The sequence below is a fragment of the Anolis carolinensis genome, chromosome 1 (genome assembly GCF_035594765.1).
Source record: "Anolis carolinensis isolate JA03-04 chromosome 1, rAnoCar3.1.pri, whole genome shotgun sequence".
In the NCBI taxonomy this organism is placed as follows: Eukaryota; Metazoa; Chordata; class Lepidosauria; order Squamata; family Dactyloidae; genus Anolis; species Anolis carolinensis.
Window position 1 is genome coordinate 120,071,687 of NC_085841.1, and position 16,961 is coordinate 120,088,647.

Genomic DNA, 16,961 nt, shown 5'->3' on the forward strand with positions numbered 1-16,961 from the left:
CAGTGATTCTTCGTTGATCTTCCGCTGACAGTGGTTATGGGCCCTGACCCAGACCCAGGTTTGTCAGTGTTTGGAAGAATCCAGAAGGGAACCAGAAGGACCAGCTAGATCAGAACCAGAGCCTACTCCAGAACCTGCGACTGTGCCAGACCAGTTTTCCAGTGTACCCAGTATACTGTTCAGTCTGTGTGGAGCCAGAAGTCCGGGAGCTGAGTGGTGAGCTGAGCTGTGAGCTGTGAGAAGGAAGCCGTTCCGGTGAGCTGTGCTTAACCTGCTGGAGGGGGAGTTTGTCTTCGGTGGAAGCAAGCTTTGCCCGTAGCAGAAAAAGCAGTGCTTCGCAGCGGGGCGTGCTGGGCTTTGAAGTGATTTACGAGGCGAAGGTACAAAGGAAAAGCCATAAAAGTGCCATAAGTTCCTGTGAAAGTGAGGACTGCCGGGTTGTGCTGAGCGTGTGTTTCGTCAGCTGCTAAAGGCTTTAAAGTCCCAGGAAGACAAGGATGGTGAGTTCAAATCCTTTGACTGTGTTTGATAAGTTAAATGATGAAAATTATAAGGAGTGGAGCATTTATGTAAAGCATCTGTTAGTCAGAGAAGGGCTACAAAATACTATTCTAGGAACAGAACAAGACGCAGTTAAAAATGAGAGAGGACTGGCAACTTTGGTTTTGAGTTTAATGCCAAGTCAGTTAGTTCATGTGCAGAATTTGCAAACTGCACAAGAGGTATGGAATGTGTTGAAGCAAGTTCATCAGAGACAGAGCACTCTTGGGAAAATGATTTTGACTAAAAGACTTTATAGAACAACACTTGAAGAAGGGGCAGATGTGAGGCAACATGTTAAGAGGATGAAAGATTTGTTTATTGAATACCAAAACAGAGGTGTTCAGATTGCCAAGGAGCAACAGGCTTATATTATGATGTCGAGCTTAACTGCTGAATGGGATCATCTGTTGCATTCCTTGCAAAATGTGCCAGAAGGAGATCTGAGTCTGGATTTAGTGTGTTCCAGGATCTTGGAGGAAGTGGAATGACTACGTTTTGAAAAAGAAACCTCGTGTGGAAGAAGTTACCAGAGCGAGGGGGAGTCAACTCCAGAGATGCCGAGCCAGACAGCTGCTTGTGCGAGTGTTAGAGCTGTAAGGAAATGTTTTATTTGTAACAGGCGAGGACATTTAGCAAAAGATTGCCAGAGCAGAGGAAGACATCAAAGAGGAATGTCCAGAGGTGGTCACAGGAGAAGTGGACTGAACAACAACCCTGAGCCGAGAGTTTTGATGGCTGCAAATGAAGATGGAGACAGCGAAAGAAGTAACAAATGGGTTTTGGACTCAGGAGTCACTCATCATATTACTAATGATATTTCTCTGTTGAGAGATGTACAAGATTTGGAAGGAGCAAATGTAACTTTGGCTGATGGGTCATTTAAATTGTTTTCTAAATTTGGAACCTGTTATATTCCATGTTTAAAATTGTATTGGGAGAAAGTCTTGTATGTGCCAGAAATGAAGACAAATTTGTTAAGTGTAGCCACATTGACTGATCAACAGTTTAAAGTGTTTTTTAAAGGAATTTATTGCTATATTCGTGATAGGGAAGGAAAATTGGTTGGCAAAGGAGTAAAAAGAAAAAGAATGTATGAAATGTTTGAAAAAGTGAACAGCATTGATGGAGAAAATGTAGAAATTATGTGTATAGGAAGTCAAATTCAACATGATCGTTGTCTGCATTTATTCCACCGAGTGATGGGTCATGCTAGCATGGAAATATTAAGGAAGACACTTAATTTGTGCCCTAATTACAAAATGGAGTCATGTAACTATGATTTAGATTGTGCCATATGTAATGAAGTGAAGAAAGAGCCTGTAAAGTTTTACAAGAGGTCTAAAATAAGTGTGGATGGCATGTTTGAGAAGGCACATGTACATATTGAAGGTCCTTTTGAAAAAAGTACTGGTGGATCAAAATATATGATGCTTATTGTAGAAAGAATGAGCAGATTCGGTTATGCCTATTTCTTTGCAGACTTATCAGAAGCAACTAGAAAATTGAGTGATTGGCTAAGTTTGGTAGAAAATGTGTATGAAAAGAAATTGGACACTTTAATAATTGACAAAGGTGCAGGAGTCTGTGGCAGTGAATTTAAAGCATTGTTAAGGTCAAAGAATATTAATTGGATTGAAATTGAACAAATGAAAGGTGAAGAAGGTGTTGCTGAAAAAAGAGCACAGCTATTAAATGAGATGAAATTGTGTATATTTAAAGACAGTCATATAGCTAACAATTATTGTCCAGAAGTGTTACACACATGTAATTATTTGACAAACAGGCTGTGGGATGAGTGTGTGCAAGACATTCCTTTTCGAAAGTTGTATGATCATGTACCAAATTACAAGTTTTTGAGAATATTTGGCCAGAGAGCAAATATAGTCATCCCAGCCAGTGAGAGAGCAAATAAGAAAGAAAAATACAAAGAAATGACATTCATTGGGTACAGTAAAAAGTCTTACAAGTTCTTAGAGACACCTACCAAAGTAAAATTGTCAAAGATGGCTTATTTTGAAAGACCCAGAGATTGGAATAATATACATTCTAATGTAGAAAAGTTACATGGTTTTCAGAGAGTTAAAGTTAATGTAGAAAGTGAAGAAACACCTAAGAAAGTAATTGAGTCAGTGAAATCAGAATGCACAACACCGAAGAAAGCAATTCAAGGTACACCAAAGAAACAAGGAACAAGAAGAAGATCTAGTAACAAAGGTGTAGACACACAGGTGAAACAAGAAGCTAAAGAAGAGGTAAATTTGAGTCATGTTAGTGTAGAGAAGAAGAGATATGCTTTAGTACCGTATACATATGATCCAACGAAGTTTCATAAAACGCCTGTTGCAAAAGATTTTGTTAGTAGAGGTAGATTTGTAATTGTTGAAGAATGAGTCTATAGTTGTTGGCGATTGTGTGTAATGAATTGTAAACTTGTGAAAGTGTTCCCCATACATGTAAGAAGAAATTTTGTATATGTTTGTTTAACCTCAGTTGCAAAGTTAGACATTCAGAGTATAACAATGTTATGAATGTAAAAGAAGGTGACTGAAGTGTGTTTGAGCTGTGTATATAACTGTGATGACTAAATTACATTTAAAGAGGGGGAATTGTTGAAGTGGGAATGATTGTATATAGAGTTGTTTAAATGTAATTGAGTTATAGTGTTGCAATGTGAGCTGGAGGTTGCATCATGCTGTCTGCTGTCCACTATGCGAGTGTGTAAAGAGTTAACTGTGTATTGCATCAGACAGCAGAGGTGGTTATAAATAGCTTGCTGTGTTATCTGTTCTTCCCTCTGCCCTCTGCTCTCTGCCTATTTGCACTCTGTGTGTATATGTCGTCTTGAGAGTTTTCCGTTTGTCAGCCAAACAGGCTTCAGCCTATTTATTGGTGCCAGTGATTCTTCGTTGATCTTCCGCTGCATGTGTGTTTATCCAAACCGCGCGCTCTGACAGTTATACCCATATGCTGTTTTTCCAAGTAATATGGCATCATCTGCACATATCTTAAATTGTGGATGTTTCATCCCCCAATATTAACACCTGCTTCCTTTGAGTCTGCTTCTACTTTCCATACAGCTGTTAACACTAATGACAAATACAGTGTGATGAAATGCAACTTTCTCTGATCTTCTTGCCAATGGGAAAACATTCTATTTCTCCATATTGTGCCTTGAGTAGCATCTTGTCCAGAATATAGGTTGCACATCAGGACAATCAGATATTGTGGCACTCTCATTTCCTCTACCATATATCTCATTAATCAACTTGACCCCCCCCCCCCCAATATATTCTTTGGTATGTTCCATTCCTCAACATATGTTTATGAACCTAGTGTCTCTTACTTTTCTGAACCCAGCTTTTATCACTCCAAATATAGTAAAAGTCTTCCTTTTAAAATCTTGAACATCACTTTGTTTGAAGGGAAATTAGTAAAATAGCCCAACAGGTAATACAGTATCTAGTGTCATTTTTCTTAGAAATTGGAATGTATATTGAATGTGCCCAGCATGTAAGGGGAACTTTGCTGAAAATCTTTGTATCGTGGATATGAGTTTGGTGTTTGGTTCTGTCCATTTGTCTAAAATACCTTGAAAGTTAAAGCATCTTTAACTTTTGTTGAATATACAGTGCTCCCTCGCTAATCCGTGGTTCGGGTACAGCGGATTCGCTGTATCTCGGATTTTTTCATCCAGCCCGCCCTCCCCTTGCAGGCACAAAAGGGCCCAGTTTGAGGCACGTGACCAGCCCGTGCTTCCTCCTCAGCCACCTGCAGGCAGTGCCAGTAGGCCCTGCCTGCACCTCGTCGCCTCAGGAACAACAAGGAATACAGAACAGCACGTTTAAAGAGGAAAAGAGGAAGGGAGGGAGGGTATATTTATTGAAATAAATAAATTTTGCGGTTTTCCACTTTACGCGGGCAGGCCTGGAACCTAACCCCCGCGAAAAGTGAGAGGACACTGTATTTCAAAGTCAGAATTGATTAGGAAGGTATTGGCTTGGAGTGCATAGGAATGCCTTCCAATTAGTAAATTTGGCTGATGTCCACTCATTTGGCTTATCTTTCATGTTTTAATTTTATTAATAGAACAATGCAAAATTGTGTATTATTTACACACTTGGGTGACAAGATTTCAGAGTAAAATGAAGGGGTTAATAAAACTGGTCAGCTATAAAAACTCTGGTAATTTGGTCTAAAGTTGAACTTCACTGCAGACCGCTACTGGAAAAGTGCTGCAGATTGGCTGGGAGCATTAGTTGCTGTTGTTCCAGGAGCTCCTGACTGATGGTTGAAGAAGGAATAGACATGATAGGTTCATGTTTCTTTCTTTAATGCTTTTGTCTTTGATGATTTTGCTTGCTTCTTAATAGAATCTTGTAATCTTAACCACTTCTGAATTCAGAAAAGAACTTTTGCCATTGGCAAAACAGTCTGCGGGGCAATGTTGTGCTTTCCACATTTGTTGATGGAATTTATTTTATTTAATTTTTTTTTTTAAAAAGTTGATAACATCTCTACAACTTGAAACAGCCCTATTGGTATGCTATCTGTTCCTTGTTATTTTCTCAATAAAGTGACTTTCCTTGTCACTTTCTAAAATCTTCAAATCATTCCTCTTTGGAGGAATCACTCATCCTTTCATCTTTGGATTTCCTTTAATTTCTTGAATCCTGTGAAACAGATCTCCTTTCTTTCTTTTTGTCAGATTCTGATCCTGTTTCTGTGTCACTTTTGTTTCTTGATTTTTCTTAACCATTCAGTGAGTTTTATCTGTCATTCAATCAGACTTTCCTTTCTTTATAGCAAAAGATAGCATATTCTCTGACAATGTCCCTGGTTTTCATACACAGTTCTTCTGGTTCCCGGTCAATTAGGTTTACTATGTAAATCTGTTCTTCCTGTGGCCGTTAAATTGTTCTTGGATATTTTTCACGTTGTATTTTGGTATGCTGATTGATTTAGAGTTCTTTTTCATTTTATTCTGATTTTTTATTCTTGTCTATCACAATCTGCTCTTGGTCTTGTTTTTGCAAAGAAATTCGAGCTTTTCTATGCTTTTTTCCAATAATGTAGTCTATTTGATGATGGTGGTGGTGGTGGTGGTGATGATGATTTTATATACCACCATCAATGTCTGTATTGGCCACATGTTAGCAACTGAATATCCTTCTGGCCTGAATCAAGCTGTGTCATTACACACAGATCTAATCATACTTGTCTTCAGTAAATAGTTATATCTCCCACCCACCAATTTCCTGTTCTGATTCTTTTTCTTTTTTTCTTATTGCAATGACAGTATTTTGAACTCTACTTCACATGAGAAAGTGTGCATCATTTTTCATTTGAAGTGCTGTTTGCTGGTTAATCCTTGCTCCCTATTTAAATATTCAGAATTAATCCTTCATAATCTCTTTGTTTTTGCTTTAGAAATAAAAAGAACCCATAGACATCTGTTGTATCTCTAAGAGGTGGAAAGATTATGGTGAGTACATTATACATTTAACACGAAGGAATTACAGCAAGATACTATAATTAAATAAAGAGACATTTTCTATTATAATTTCATCATTCCTGTTCTAAAGATTCATAGAGTGGTAGAATGCAATGCAAAGTTCATGTGAGTGTTTTCTGGGTAAGATCTGGAAATAGTGTGAAAATAAGTTTCCTTTTAGTGTGATTATTCACACATCTGCATCCTTATTACAGCTAGAAAATTCTTACCTCATGGGAACTGATGTTTATTTCAAATATAACTAGATTTTAAAAAACAGAAAATTAAAGAAAATGCACATATGGAAGCCTGAAGGGAAAGATGAAAAAAATTAACTTGATGTCAATTCAACCAAACTGTGGCACTTTCTTGTTTATTTTATACAGACAGCAGACAGGGGAAAACTCTCTTCTGAACAACCGTTGAGCATGGAAAATCAAATTCTAAACAGAATATTAAAATTCTAAGCAAAATGACAGGCAGTCCAAATCTGAGATATATAAAATATAAAAAATGAATTTCATTTCCACAGAAGCACCGAAGTGTAGGCAGCTGTACCCAGCAGTCTGGCTCAGACGTGAGAAACATTTTGCCAAATGGAATATGTGAAGAATTACTTCTTTTACAAAAGTACCTTAACAGAAACTTAACTAGTTTGTCCTAATAAATATAAAACCTGAGTTCATCTGGTCTGTGCTGCTTCAGTATTAACTCTTCATTTCTGATCTTGCAATCCTCAGATAGTATCTTCACAGTTTAGTTCTTTCATACTGAACTATCTTCAGGAGTAAAATATGAAAGGCCCCATCCATACTACAATATAAACAGTTTAGAACATATAATGCAGTTCAAAACAGTTAAACTGCATCATACGAATCTTCATGACCATATGATACAGTTTCAAACTGCATACAGGGCAGTGTAGATAGGGCCTAAGTTTCACTTAATTGTTGCTGAAAGTTTCACTGATGTACATTTGTCTAAATGCAAGATGCAGTTTGGTGATCAAAGTAAAATTTCTTATACAGTACTTTTAGTTTTTTGCAAACAAGAGATTTATTTTTATTTCATTAATACACATATCTATATCTTCCACTCTATTATTCTGTCCTGGATACAACAAATTGAGTGATTCTTCTTCAAGAAGCCTATTATCCTTGCTATTTATCTTCATGGCTCTCTTCTTCCACTCTCACTGCAGTACTTTTCTTTATGCGTATGTTGTTTGATGTTACTGTACTAGCTAGTCTGGAATAATTATATTAAAAAATTACATGTAATATGCAAAATGGGGAGCCCCTGGTAGTGCAGTGTTAAAGCACTGAGCTGCTGAACTTGCAGTCCGAAAGGTTCAAATCCAGGGAGCGGAGTGAGTGCCTGATGTAGCTACAGCTTCTGCCAACCTAGCAGTTCGAAAACATACAAATGTGAGTAGATCAATAGGTACTGCTCCAACGGGAAGGTAACGGCACTCCATGCAGTCATGCCGGCTACATGACTTTGGAGATGTCTATGGGCAACGCCGGCTCTTTGGCTTAGAAATGGAGATGAGCACCAACCCCCAGAGTCGGACACAACTGGACTTAAGGTCAGGGAAAACTTTTACCTTTTTAATATGCAAAATATAAACAAACTATATGAATATTCAATTAAATATAGTAGAGTCTCGGTTGTCCGACATAAACTGGCGGGCAGAATGTCAGAGGGTGACAGAAGAAAGAGCCTCTTCCCCTGTTGCTGGGGACGAGGCTCCTCCTCCTCCTCTGCCTCCTCCCCGGCAGGCTGGCCATCCAGGAAGAGGAGGAGGAGGAAGAGGACAAGCAGTGGGGGTAGTGCAGCCCCCAAGCGAGGCTTGCAGGCTGCTCTCACCACTGTTCCTGGCGATCCTCCTCTTCCTCGGCAGGCTGGCCATCGAGGAAGAGGAGGAAGAGGACAAGCAGCAGGGGCAGTGCAGCCCCCAAGCGAGGCTTGCCCGCTGTTCCTGGCTATCTTCTTTTTCCTCTTCCTCAGCAAGCTGGCCATCAAGGAAGAGGAGGAGGAAGCTTCTGTCGCCACTGCTCCTTTGCTGCCCGCTCCCTCTCCCTTGCTCTCTGGCTCACTCACCAGGCCAGGTCCCGGCAGCAATGGCAGAACCAGGACCCAGCCCGGTGAGTGAGCTAGTGAGCAAGCAAGCGAGGGTGGACGAGCGAAGGAGGGTGACAAAGGCCCTCCCGCCCTCGCTCACCAGGCCAGGTCCCGGCAGCGATGGCACCAGTGGCGGCAGAACCAGGACCCGGCCTGGTGAGTGAGCAAGTGAGCAAGGGAAAATGGCAAAGGTGGCCGCCTTTGCCATCTTTGCTGCCAGGAGGTGTGGGGTAGGGAGCTGGGTCCAGAGGAGGTAGGAAGGGGAGGCCAGGCTCCTGCTTCTGCCATCACTGCTGCCTTTGCCACACGCCCTCCCTTGCTCACATAGAACCAGGACCTGGCTGGCTCGGGAGGGCGGCTGAGTGAGCGAGTGGGGGGGGGGGGGGCGGCAGCCCCAGGCGTCGGATAATACGGTGTGTCGGGTAAGTGGGACTCTACTGTACCATTATAACAGCTGTTATAGTTGCTGCAGCTAGGTTTTTTTTTGTTTTGTGTTTTTGGTGTCAGGGGCAACTTGAGAAATTGCAAGTTGCTTCTGGTGTGCGAGAATTGGCCGTCTGCAAGGACGTTGGCCAAGGGACACCTGGATATTTGATGTGTTACAATCCTGTGGGAGGCTTCTCTCATGTCCTCGCATGGGGACCTGGAGCTGACAGAGGGAGCTCCCTGGATTTGAACCGCCAACCTGTCGGTCAGCAGTCCTGCTGGCACAATGGTTTAACTCATTGCGCCACCGGTGGCTCAATGAATCATGTACTTTATTGGCCATTGATTTTCTTGTGGTGGTGGAAGAGATATATGGAACCATATGCCACATTTATAAACTAGTGCACGACACATGTGACTTTGGCTGATGGTCAGGGATTTTGGAAGCCAAAGTCCAAAAATATCTTGAGAACCATTGACAAAGAGGCATTGGTTTAAACATGCTTACTTGAAAAGACAGAATTTAACCAATGGTCTGAATCGTACTGAATTATATATACAGCTGACCCTACGTATTTGCAGGTTTGACATTTGCAGCTTGACTTATTCACAGATCTTTTCCTAGGGATCTCTAGGTCCTCCTGTGTGACTCTGCTGGAAGCTGACCATAGAGTCACATTGGAGGACTTAAAAGTCAAAGAGTTGTATTCTTTTAGATAACATTAGTGGTTTTTATTTGCAATTTTTCCACTTTCAGAGAGGTCTTTTGCTGTTAACCCCAGAAAATGTGAAGGGCGCACTGTTATGATTTAAAATACAAGACAGTTGAACAGGGCATATTCAGCAGCCAAACATCAAATGTTAAATAAACAAGTGTTGCATATGTATATATAACCAGAAACATTCCCTCTGGCCTTAGACCATTTTGGAAATGCTTTGATTTATACTAAAGATTCTAGTATCACACAGGAATAACTAAAGTATTTCATTCTAATATGGTAATAAATATTGTAAAGATAACATTGAATGCATGATCTCAGAAAATTAAATTTCAAACAGAGTATTACAGTTCTAACTTGAAATAACAGTCTAAATAGTATACTTTTTACAATCAATGTATTGACCCCCAACAGATAGACATAACACACATTATGCAATGTCTAGTATTAGCTGGTGCCTGGTCCTAAATGGGGAAGAGATGTATGTATACCACAGTTTAATTCCTGCAGTGCTATAAAACACCTGCAATTGCTACTAGACCCCATGACACTATAAGAAGTGATTAAAAATGCCACTTATGCAAGGCTGCTATTTAGCATCTGGAAATATTTCCTTGTGAGTAACTAGTACCGTAGTCAAGAAAACTACACAAACAAGCCAATTTGAGCTTTGGGCATTGCCACTCCTTTCTATTAATCTGAATGACAACACAGTAAGCATTTACTGTACTTGTGAATTTAAACTGATGCCACTTCGTCTTTAAGCATAACAATGGTAAACTGACCTTCAACTATGCTTTATTGAAGCAAACCAGTATTTGCTGTCTTGGTCCCCCCCCCCCCCCCCCAAATTGATGCCTTAAACTTTGTTCCTATGGTTAGACGAACCAAGTTAAATCAGACTGAAGTATAATAGTGCTCTTCCATTCATACTCCCCAACAACAGAAATACTGAGGAACATTTCCTCGGTACTGGAGAGACTATACATCCATTTGCACTTGTTGTAATGGCATATTCTCAAATTATTTCTGGTCAGTGCTGACCCTGAGGTGAACCTCTCATGGGGTTTTTTTGGCATGATCTCTTTAGAGGAGGTTTGCAATTGCCTTCCTCTGAGGCTGAGAGAGTACGAATTCCCAAGACCCATCCAGTGGATTTTCACAACCAAGAAGGGATTTGAATCCTGGTTTCAAGAGTCCTCATCCGACATCCAAACCAATATACCACACTAACCCTCCCATCCACAATTAATAGTCATTAATATTCCAATTTTCACAAATTTGTCTGTTTGAAAGCTGTTCAAATTGACATCTTGTAACAGAAAGTTTCAGTTTAGCTTTACATTCTGTGTGAAAATTTACATCTTTTTATCTATCCTGAATTCAGCTTCCCCTGACTGTCATCATCTCCTTCATAATTTATACATCTCAACCTGATCTTCTTCTACTTGATTTTCTTCTAGCTAAATTCTAAATGTTGTTGTCTTTCTGCTCCATCCTTCTGATCATTTTGGCTACCCTTTCCTGCTCACAACTTCAGATAGTTTAAATTAGGAAGGAGTAATCCAATATCTTATATCTGTTCTTATACTAAGAGGTAAAGTCCCGAGCAGGCTTGTTTATAACTCCATGTTTTAGGTTAATGCCCATGTTTTAAGTTTATGTCTACAATCTGTAATTTTTTTCATTTACAGATAAAGGTGACCCAGTCTTAGTATAGTTCTTCTAGGATTACTAACAAAAATTGACTAGATAATAACTGTATGACCATTAGAAAATGATGTGATTTTGAAACGGGTTTTTTGATGATAACCTGTTCTCATTTGTTATCAATTAAAATATTATAGTCCAGATATAAAACAAACCCATCAAATGGAAACAGTGAAATTTAACATTCATCAATAAACATGTCAGAAGTTTTACACTCCTTTTTATATATTTTGCATGGAAAAGCTCAGCAATTGCAACATCAGCACTGTGACCTTATAGCTAATATTTTAAAACGAGTCATCTCTGAATGGTGATTAATTAAAAGAATTACTCTTGCATTTATGGCTGCACAAATAGTTACCAATAAACTCAGTACTAAAAGTCACTATTAGGAATTTTCTCTAAATAAACTCTGAAAATTATCTGACAAAGTAAATTGAGTTCGGCAATTTGCTGTGCATGTAAAAATATTTGTGTTATTTATCATTGCTGTCCTAAAGCTGAATTACTTACATTAAAAATGGAGTCAATGCTACTGTTTAGAACAACTGTTTTATCATTGTTTCATGCAGCTATTTACAATGTACAAACATTTTACCTATTCCTTTTAGGACTCCAATTTTCCCTTTATCCATTCTTCCTTGGACATGAAGATTGTAGAAGGAGCACTTTGAATCATAAGCAGAAAAATACACTGCCCGCTCCCCACACTTATACACGTTTTAAAATAAATAAATAAATAGCAAGGCAGGCTTGGCTCCTAATTGGTTCTTCATTCACATAATTTCTCACCAAATCCTTCTTTCTGCATCACCCTACAGTTTCTAAGATTTTCCCACCCATCATAAAAAGATTTTCAGGACATGCAGAGAACTTTGGATGGATGCACCTATTCCCAATTTGGATTTTGGAAGGAAAGTTAGAAACTATGTCTGAAACCGTATCACATCCTACTTTAAGCAACCATAATAATAACAACCTGCCATTCTCTAGGGAGAGAAACCTATTAATTCCTGCTCCAAGCAGAATGAGTCACAAATTTAGAGGAAATATTGCACATTTTTTCAGAGTTCACCAGATGACATATTTATCAAAACAAGATTATTAAAAAGCCTTGGTTGTTCATTGGGAACGCGCAGTCTTCAAAAACTACGAGCAATGCAGATACAAGTCTACCAGATCCAAAGTAAAACCAAGTTACACTTCAATTCTAGATATTGCTGTTGTGTGTCTTACGATTTCTGACATATGATTATTCTAATGTGTACCTATTATGGGGTTTTCTTGGTGCAGTTTGTTCAGAGAGGATTTCCTTTTGCTTTCTTCTGAGGCTGAGAGTGAGTGATTTTCCCAAGGTTACCCAGTGGGTTTTCTAGCTGAGTGAGGATTCAAACCTAGTCCCCCAATGTCCAAACCAAACCAAAGCTAAGTGCAGATCCTTATACCACAGTTAGCTCTCCATATCTGCATATTTTAACATAATTTCATGTTAACGGGAAATACAGTCTCTGGCCTAGGAAAGGGCAGACTATGTTATTATAAGATGAAGAAATGGCAAATAAGAACATGGCACAAGGCTCTTGTGGCTTCACTCTGTGGAAAATGGATTGTATTTAGTAGATGAAGAAGTTCATAGCCCTCAGAATTGCCATAATAAAAAAGACCACTTGATAAGGAAAAGGAAATTATAGCTATCTAATCCAGAATTGTAGTTGGTCGAATGCATTATCTTAGGAATGAGGAAAGGTTTATCAGATGTTTTTGGATTTGACCTTCCATCACACTTCACTATTGTCTATGCTAGAAAGAGATAACAAAAGGTGCAATCCAATATCTGGAAGTTGTATTCCCCAGTCTTTGCCTATCCCATTCCTATTTAGTTTTGTAGCCTTATACTGTGTTTTAAACACATAATGTCAAGTAGCGCTATTCCCCTGACTGACTTATTTTGGTCAATCAAAATGCCTCCTAGCACTTGCAGGTAAATACATCAAAACAGTGCAACACTCTAGAGCAGGGGTTCTCAAACCTTTTCAGTTGCAGGGCACTTTTGCAATGTGAAATTCAAGGTGGAACACTAAACTTCATCTTGTAGATGCATTGTGAATCCTTGCAATATTTTGGTTCCCAGGAGCCAACTGGCAAACTATAGTCTATAGTTTATGATTTACATGGAAGCTGCTAAATGTATTCTCTACTCTACTTGATACTTTTCTACCCACTGCTCATGGGTGCAAAAAAAATAATTAAAAAATCACCATATAGAGATTCCCCCCTCTCCCATTTATTTCTAAAATAAAAAAATATTTAATTTTTAAAAATCCTTACCTTTTCGTGGAGCACTTGGAATTGCTCCGCAGAGCAATTTGAGAAACTCTAAAGGATCAAAAATGCTGGGAAAAGTGTTAAAATTATAATAAAGTTCCCTCAACCCTGCAGTCATGAAAGCCTGTTTGTCTTTAGTTGTCCTTCTGATTCTTCCTTAAATTTGTCCAGAACTTGTTCTTCACTTGTGTTAAGCATTCCCTGTCCTCCAAAAGCCTCATAGGCATCAAATTATCACGATGCAACAAAATGCTGAGCAATTCCAGAGACAGACATCTCAAGCTAAAAGCCTAATATTTTCTTCGTTCAAATCTGACTAATAACCTGTCAAAGATGACCAGTGAATCTTGTTGATCTATGGTATCATATGGCCTTCTTGTCCAGTTTCTCTTATCCACATACTAAAAAGGATCCCCTTTCCTCAAAGTCTATGATCTCTCTAGGTCATCTAGTACAATTCCATGGTATGCTTCCAGCCCATGTATAATCAAAACATAGGATTTGCTTTTATCTAATAGTTTCAGGTATCTGTATGAAGTCATTTTGTGGCAACTGGGTGATTACATATTCCCATTTTGCAACTTGCTTGTACGTTAGGAGCATATTGTTGCAGGGGGAGCTGTGAATTCCTCTGCATCTTGTAGATGAATAATTTCAATTATGGCTCTGTTCACATGAAACCTTGTAATCATTTCTTGGCTGATTGGCAAAAGAAAAATTCCACAAGAAATGGTCTCAGTTTGGAAGGTTCCTGCTGTTTCCAATCGATTCATAACTGTAAAAGACACTTGTTCTTTTAAAACATTGAGATGTAATAACAGTTTCAAATACTGATATCTAGACAAGCACTTTTTCAAATTATTTTTCAGAAGTAAAGTGCATCAAGCAAACTGAAAAGCAGAGTTTTAATCCACAGGACAATTATACTGATTTTTTGTTCTAATAAAACATTTCAGTTGCCTATGGGCTTTGGAAGTCAGACAAACTTTCAGAGAATAGAAATGTTACTTTTTTAACTATGATTACCAGAATTTGCAGGCCAGGAGATTCCAGGAGAATTACAAGCTTTAACATAGATTCCAGTTCTCACGTAAGTGGTAAAACTATGACTTGGCTGCAAGACATTTTACAGAATGTTCCTCCAGACAAACAAAAAATTCATGCAGTAAAAAACAATAGCATATCAGAGACAGAACTCTTTTCACTGACATCACATTTTCATTTGATGAGTTTTATTTGGTGGGCAGGATGCCATCGTATGAGCCAAATGGCTATTTTAATTTGAAAATAATAAGTCTGGTTTGGATAAATGGATGGCTAACACTCTATAACCTAATGCATGTATTCTAATTAATGGGCTAATTTCTTAACACATTAGCATGTTTTCATTTGAACAACGAGGTGTGTGTACCATATGCACATCTATGGCTGGAGGTCTAAAATTATGTGTCTAACTGCTGCCCTAATGGGAAGGAGTATATTTTCATTGTTTGAAGCAAGATTAAGATAAATGCAAAACAGCTGGAACATAGCTTTTATTATTTATAGCATGTAAATCATGGGATTCCATTAACTAACATCTCAAATATGATTCAAAGGTACAGCAGTGTCACTCTGGATCAGTATTTAAAGGGATCTTGAGACTTACTGAGAAAGAAGCACAAGCTTTGGTAGACAAAATCTACTTTGTCAGATGCAAGCTCATTTATAGCTTCGTCAGATGCATGCCCATTCATAGCTTGCATAGCAGGTTGTATGTGTGAACATTACAGCAAGTGATTGCTTCATTTTTAATGATGGGACAAAGGAAGAAGGCCAAGTTGAGTAGATAGCCATATGCATGGTAGAGGAAGTTATAGGAATGTAGTCTGATGCTGTCTGGGAACCGGAAAGGAAATGTGATAAAGTGGGCAAGAGCCCTCATGAGGCTGGGGTTTTAAGTAATGTTATATAACTAATGTTATATGTACCTTGTATGTAGCATGACAGTAAAGTCTCTGTTCAATCCACTGCTGAGTGACTGGAGCATGAGAATATACTCCACTTCTGCTGTTTCTCTTTCCAAATCTTGCTTTATAGTTCAAGGTCCAAAATGGAATGTCCTTGAAGACTAAATGTTTTGCAATTGGTTTTTGTGTATTTCCGTACCTAATGTCTGGTTTATGCTCATTTATCCTCTGCTGCAACAATTAGCCTGTTTGCCCTTTGTAAAATTCTGCAGTGCATTGTTGACAGATAGTCAACAATATAACACATTAGACATATTGCACATTAGAAGATGATCAAGTTAAAGTTACCCTAAAACTCCACTCTGGGTCTCACCGCTGGAAGCAGGCCAAAGAAGACTATTAGGTTTGGAGAAATGGCCCACATATAAAGACATACTGAAGAAGATTGATGGAAATATGGTAATGAGAACACAGGAAGAAATTAAGCTTAAATACGGAAATGTCTCATGGTTTCAGTATAGACAATTGAGAGAATATTATAATAAGGATAGGATAGAAGGATTTATGGACAAAGAAACATTCTGGGACAGGATTATGATTTCCGGGAAAAATAAATAACAAAAATTTACAAGAAACTCCTAGAATGGGTAACAGAAAAAGAAACAATTAAAGACTGTATGATAAAGTGGGCAACCAATAGTGGACAATCAATAAGGATGGACCAATGGGAAAATATCTGGAATCGTAAAATGAGACAAATGTACTCGTATGACCTGAGGGAGAACTGGCTTAAAATGTTCCACAGGTGGTATATAACTCCACAAAAATTAGGAAACTATTATAAGAAGTGAAGAGACTTGTATTTGATTGTGAACTGCTATGAGTCTCCGTATGGAGAGATAAAGCAGGATATAAATAAAACAATAAATAAATAAATAAATAAATAAAATATACAGACCACTTGTTGGAAATGTAAGAACCAGGAAGGATCTTTCTTCCATATGTCGTGGACTTGTTATAAGGTGCAAAAAAATTTGGAAAGAGATACATGAAATAATTAAAAAAAAAAAACCCTAAACATTAAATGCCAGATGAAACCAGAACATTTTTTTCTAGGAATAACGGAAACGAAACTAGAAGAAAATGATGAGTTGTTATTTAATTATGTGGCAATGGCGGCGAGGATTACATACGCGAAGAATTGGAGAAAAGAAGAGATACCGGACGTAGACCATTGGTTGATTGAAGTAATGGAAACAAGAAACATGAACAGACTGACATATCTAGTAACAAAACAACAAGGACTACCAAAGAAAAGTACAGATTGGCAACCCTTCTTGGATTATATCAAGAAAGAGAACAAAAATTAAATAATATAAAGAAGGGATACAAATAAGCATTTAGACACAAAAGATTTTGGTAACAAAGGGATATATTTTAATTTGTATTCCTTTTTTCCTTTTCTCTTTTTTTCTTTTCTTTTTCTTCTTTTTTCCAATTTAATTGATCCTTATCTTTTCTGACTTTTTCCTATCTGATATAATTGTTCTCCCACTTTTAATGTAATTTCAAAACTATAAATAAAAGTTTTAAAACGTTAAAGTACCTCTAATATTGTAGGGGATGTGCTACAAAGGTCTGTTCATGGTCTCTTCCATGCACCTGAAGACGTAA

General features: G+C 38.3%; 1 protein-coding gene and 1 long non-coding RNA gene across 2 annotated transcripts in view; one reads left to right on the top strand and one right to left on the bottom strand.

Moving 5' to 3' along the window:
- LOC103281139 (uncharacterized) overlaps positions 1–16,961 on the top strand; it is a 59,381-nt gene that overhangs the window by 34,685 nt on the left and 7,735 nt on the right. Inside the window, exon 3 of the long non-coding RNA XR_507586.3 lies at positions 5,971–6,025. This is a non-coding gene — a long non-coding RNA (uncharacterized LOC103281139). The remainder of the gene's footprint in view (positions 1–5,970; positions 6,026–16,961) is intronic.
- mei4 (meiotic double-stranded break formation protein 4) overlaps positions 1–16,961 on the bottom strand; it is a 117,432-nt gene that overhangs the window by 33,251 nt on the left and 67,220 nt on the right. The gene's annotated exons all lie outside the window — the stretch shown is intronic.